Raw genomic sequence first — 5,633 nt, forward strand, 5'->3', positions numbered from 1 at the left:
GTATTTGAAAGGTTGTCACTTGGAGGAGGGCAGGATGCTGTTTCTGCTGGCTGCAGAGGAAAGGACACGCAGTAATGGGTTTAAACTTCAAGTACAACGATATAGGCTAGATATCAGGAAAAAGTTTTTCACAGTCAGAGTAGTTCAGCAGTGGAATAGGCTGCCTAAGGAGGTGGTGAGCGCCCCCTCACTGGAAGTCTTCAAGCAAAGGTTGGATACACACTTTTCTTGGATGCTTTAGGATGCTTAGGGCTAATCCTGCGTTGAGCAGGGGGTTGGACTAGATGGCCTGTATGGCCCCTTCCAACTCTATGATTCTATGATTCTATGATTCTATGAATTGTAGTCCATGGACATCTGGAGGGCCGCAGTTTGACTACCCCTGCTCTAAGAGTTCCCAAAGAGTCAAGATATCTTGAGAAAGGGCTCTAGGCTCCCAGCCTTTCTTTCACGGTCTCCTTCAGCAAGAATTACCCAAGCTTTTTTGTTGGGTACAGGAGGGTCATTCCTTGCGCTGACCAGGGCTATATTTGACTTGTTAAGCAATGTCAGCTTTTGCACGCTGAATTCTTTGGCTAATAGCTGGGAGCAACGTGTAATACTTTAGCCACACTGATGTTACTTAATCCTTTCGTAATCTGAAATTTGCGCAACAGGGACCAAAAGGGGGGGGGGGGGGGTCTAAGCCAAGCGACTGAGGACACTGCTGCTAATAATTTATCCAAAGCAAAACATGGGCTGTTGTGGTCGTTGGAGGCATTTCTTAATGGAAAGAAAGGTTTTCCAGGGAATGGGGAAATGGAATAAGCCGGCGACGATACAGGGATGGAGTTACTTCATTTACACTCTGCTGTTCTCTCCGAAGTAGACGAAAAAAGATGTCTCAAGCTGGCGATGGCGAAGTGATCTAATGTTCAAAATATCAAAATATTCAAGGCAATTTCAAAACGGATTCCCAGGTATATTCCGTTTTCGCTTCCTTCATCAGTGTATTCTAAATATAAATGTCTGATGTATTATATAACATATAAATATATCCCCATGCGAGCTGTTAATTCAATATAAAAATCAAAATTACAAAAACATAAAAGGTAAAAGTAAAGGTATCCCCTGTGCAAGCACCAAGTCATGTCTGACCCTTGGGGTGACGCCCTCCAGCGTTTTCATGGCAGACTCAATACGGGGTGGTTTGCCAGTGCCTTCCCCAGTCATTACCATTTACTCCCCAGCAGCAAGCTGGGTACTCCTTTTACCGACTTCGGAAGGATGGAAGGCTGAGTCAACCTTGAGCCGGCTGCTGGGATTGAACTCCCAGCCTCATGGGCAGAGCTTTCAGACTGCATGTCGCTGCCTTACCACTCTGCGCCACAAGAGGCTCTACAAAAACATAGAAATTGCAATTTCAATCTTCTCTAAAAATGTTTGTTGGAAATAATATTGTTGGAAATAACCTACAAAGATAAATTAAACATGATATAAATCCTTATAAAAATGTCACTAGAGGTTAATTAGATTTAAATGGTGAATATTACCTACTTAATCCCTAATAGTTTCTTGGGTTATATAATATATTATATCAGACATTTATATTTAGGCTATGTGGCACAGGCAGAAACTGTGGATATACCAAACGCTGAAATTTACCCTTTGGTTTGTCAGGTCTTTGGCTGCAAGTCTTTGCTGGCAATTAATTACATTTTCATATTACCCAAACCGCAGCATGGCTTTCGGTTATAACGACTAGTGGAAGAAAGAGATAATGTCTCCCAGAATAAACAACAGCCAGTGGCTCGTGCCTCACGGATGGGGCGTGTCAATCAATGGTTTAGATTGGAAACCTGGAAGTGTGTTATCATTTCACTCACCTTAACAGCCCGATAAAATCTGCTGTTCTGGTTTCCTTTTTGCATTCCTGTTCACAGCAAGAACCCTGGACCAGCACAGCCGACTGCAAGAATGGACAAATATGTCCTTAACGTCCAGCTTCTTCGATTAAGATTCACTGCAACAAAATAGGGTTGCCATCGATTAGCAAAGCCAGGGCAAACGCAGCTGTTTAGCACTCAGGCCCAGTGACGTCTTCTCCCGGGGCAGACGATGCAAAGCAGGATCTGTGTGCTGGGAGGAACGCCCACCCACCAAGTGTGAAACAGCAGCAGCTGCACTGATGCCACCTTCTCTAAGCCCAAACAGCGATTTTGACTCTTTGGGCTTGATATGATTGCTAGTTGACCCCCTGCAATCCAGGCTTTTAAATTTAATGTCAGTCTCAAGGAGAGCTGGGTTTTTGTACCCCACCTTTCACTACCCAAAAGCGTCTCAAAGCATTTACCCTTCCTCTCCCCACAACAGACACCCTGTAGGTGAGTCTGAGAGAGCTCTGTGAGAATTGTGACTGGACCAAGGTCACACAGCAGGCCTCATGTGTCTCAGGACGGTTGACAATCACTTTTCCTTCCTTTCCCCATAAGACACCCTGTGAGGTAGGTGGGGGCTGACAGAACTGTTCTGTGAGAGCCACTCCAACCGGACTGTGTCTAGGCCAAGCGTGTGGAAGAGGAGTGGCGAATCAAACCCGGCTGTTCAGATGAGGAGCTGCCACTCTTAGCCTCTTGTGAGAAACTTCAATTTCTAAATAAGTAATCTTATGGAATAAAAGTTGGTTTAATCAAGAAAATGCAAGCGTCTAATAAATAAATAAATAATTGTCAGGACTGAGGTACAAAGCATAGGACAAACAATATAGGGCAGTGGTTCTCAACCTTCCTAATGCTGCGACCCTTTAATACAGTTCCTCATGTTGTGGTGACCCCCAACCATGAAATTATGCCAGTGTTCTTTCCCAGAAATTAAAGCAAAACTGACCAATGGTGTGAAGATCCATTGTTCATGATTGCATATGCATTGTTTTTTTCCTGGGGTTTCTCAGTTCAGTTCTGCCTCTTGTCCTACCATGTCGATCTCACTCTTTTCCGCTGCTCCAGAAAATGAATGCTCTATCTTGATCTACCCCGCAAGGCTGTTGTGTGGAACCCCATTGGAGAGAAGGGCTGCTTGCCCTGCCGCAACCCCTGTGAAAGAGTCATTCGACCCCCAAAGGGGTCCCAACTCCCAGGTTGAGAACCACTGATATAGGGGTTCATCCCCCTCCCTTGGGAACTCGAATCAGGCACAGTTCAAAGGAGTCAAAACATAGAGATAACATTTGGCCATCAAAGAAGGTCTGGGAACTATAGAACACTAAAAGGGAGGGGAAGGAATGTGGAAGGAGGGCAAGGAGGCATAAAACATAGTGGCAGGAAATCAACCTTGGCTTGTCAAACCAAAAGCATCTGTGTTACATCAGGGTAAACAGGCCGGGGCATATCAAACTCTAACAAGCAACAAAATACAACAGGGTAAAATCATGGCAGAAAAACATGGCAGAAAACCTGGGGACGCTGACACCCCTCTACCAAGCTGGCCAGTATTTGTTCAGTGTTTTTTCCAGGCTGTCGGCAAAAATCCCAGATTGTCAGGGTCAATAGCGGGCACCTGGCAACCTTACAGCCAAATCCGTCAATTAAACCCGTTAAAATGATGGATGGATCCGCTCCAGCCACAATTAAGCATTCTCGTGCTTCCTGGTTTCAATGGACGAGAGTTCACCGTGTCTCTCCAGCTCCCGCACTGAAATCAATGGGATTTTAAACGCCATCAACTTGGCCGGGATCATTCTTAGCTGTACGTATTTACGCCGTGAGGTGCTCCCAACACCCCGATGAACGTTCAGCCTCACCTCTTCCATAGGACGAGAAATTAATTGTCCATTAGTAATCGTTGGAGTTGTGGCGAGCGCTCCAGTTTGCCAGCTGCAATAAGCCTGTGCCACATCCTCTCCGTTTGTGAGTCGCATTGCAGGAGGAGACGGCACTATTTCAACCTCCTGCGCACGCATCCAGTCCTCAGAGATGCCCCTCTGTCCAGCGAAGGCACAGAGCATCCCAGGAACTCACTTCCCTCTGCGATTCCACCCCCCTGGACTTGAGAGAACAGGGTTACCTCTTGCTCCACGAATTTCATTTATTTCAGTCTTCTGCACATTGCTTGCTGTTGTTAGGAGCATGATTGCTTCACGTAGTTATGCTAATGTTTGCACTTCGCCGAATGTAACCGATATAGCTGCTGCCTCTCCAGCGCCAAATATGGAAACAGAATCCTGCTGGCCAGAGTTGTTTTGCAGCTTTAATACTGTAAATAAATGACCCAAGTTGTTTTTTTTTAAGAGATGTCTTTCCAAAAGTTAGGTCCGGATCCTTGCAGGTTCTTAGCCTCCCCTCTCACACTTGCCTTAAAGAAGAAGAAGGAAAGCTTTTCTTATACCCTGCTTTCCATTACCCAAAGGAGTCTCAAAGTGGCTTACAAAGTCGCATAAAATCGCCTTTCCTTCCTCTCCCCACGACAGACACTTTTGAGGTAGGTGGGGCTGAGAGAGCTCTAAGAGAACTGTGACTGGCACAAAGTTACCAAGCTGGCTGCATGTGGAGGAGTGGGGAATCAAATCCGGATTAGAGGTCCCTGCTCTTAACCACTGCACCAAGCTGGCTCTCCAGTGGACTCAGACCAGCACAGCGACCCACCTGAAATCCTTCTCACTGAAACCAGCACTCTTAGAAAGGTGTCACTGTGTTTAGAATTGCATTGAAAATAATATCTTTCTGCACATCTGAGTGGTCCCTGTAGTACTTAAACCCCCTGCCATTTTCGTGAATGAACCTGGCATATGGATTCCATAGTACCTTTCCTATGAGGCAGCCATGCTGCAGGTCCAAGATCATTTTTAATGCAGTACTTATTCATGGAGTCACTGTGCACATTCAAGCCGAGCTGCAGATCGCTCAGTAGAAAAGATCCAGCACAGTTCAGTGGTTAAAGAGAGACAACCTCTCATCTGGAGAACTGGCTTTGATTCCCCACTCCACCTCCATAGGCAGCCAGCTGGGTGGCGTTGGGCTAGTCACAGTTCCCTTAGAGCTCTCCCAGCTCCACCTCCCTCACAGGGTGTCTGTTGTGGGGAGAGGAAGGGAAAGGTCTTTGTCGGCTTCTTTGGCATTCCTTCAGGTAGAGAAAAGCGGGGTATAAAAAAAACAGCCCTTCTCTTTCTTCTTCTACAACAGCGGAGACCTCTGGGGGTCATTTTCTTCTCCTCCGGAACTTCTACTAACGTGTGCTTGGGTCTCCTGACATCATAGAATCATAGAATCATAGAGTTGGAAGGGGCCATACAGGCCATCTAGTCCAACCCCCTGCTCAACGCAGGATCAGCCCAAAGCATCCTAAAGCATCATCTCAGTGTACATCTCCTGGCTGCGTATCCGAGGCAGGCCAGCGGCGAGGACAGGAGAACGCACATCTCCCTGATGTCAGGACGAAGAATCTGCTGATCTGGATGAAGTGGAAGGAAATGGATGCGGAGCTTCCACAGTTCAGCAGCAGGCCTGCGTTTCTGGGCCTGCCTGGTTTGCAGACAAGAGAAATCGAGGGAAATAACAAGAAAGGCACCGAGAGAAACGCATTGCCTGTTTGAACCAGCCCACGGAGTGGCAGCAGCCACGTGGCAGCTGCCGAAAAACCCTCGCCTGCGTAGGAGCTCC

The 5,633-nt window shown here is 46.7% G+C and overlaps 1 long non-coding RNA gene across 1 annotated transcript; it reads right to left on the reverse strand.

The window, feature by feature from the left end:
- Positions 1-660: 660 nt before the first annotated feature.
- Positions 661-4,178, reverse strand: LOC143844310 (uncharacterized). The gene is made up of 3 exons (XR_013233942.1): positions 4,042-4,178; positions 1,866-2,002; positions 661-907 (listed from the first exon to the last, which is right to left on the reverse strand). It is a non-coding gene; the product is annotated as an uncharacterized LOC143844310 (long non-coding RNA).
- Between the last annotated feature and the right edge of the window lie 1,455 nt (positions 4,179-5,633).

The sequence above is a fragment of the Paroedura picta genome, chromosome 9 (assembly GCF_049243985.1).
Source record: "Paroedura picta isolate Pp20150507F chromosome 9, Ppicta_v3.0, whole genome shotgun sequence".
In the NCBI taxonomy this organism is placed as follows: domain Eukaryota; kingdom Metazoa; phylum Chordata; class Lepidosauria; order Squamata; family Gekkonidae; genus Paroedura; species Paroedura picta.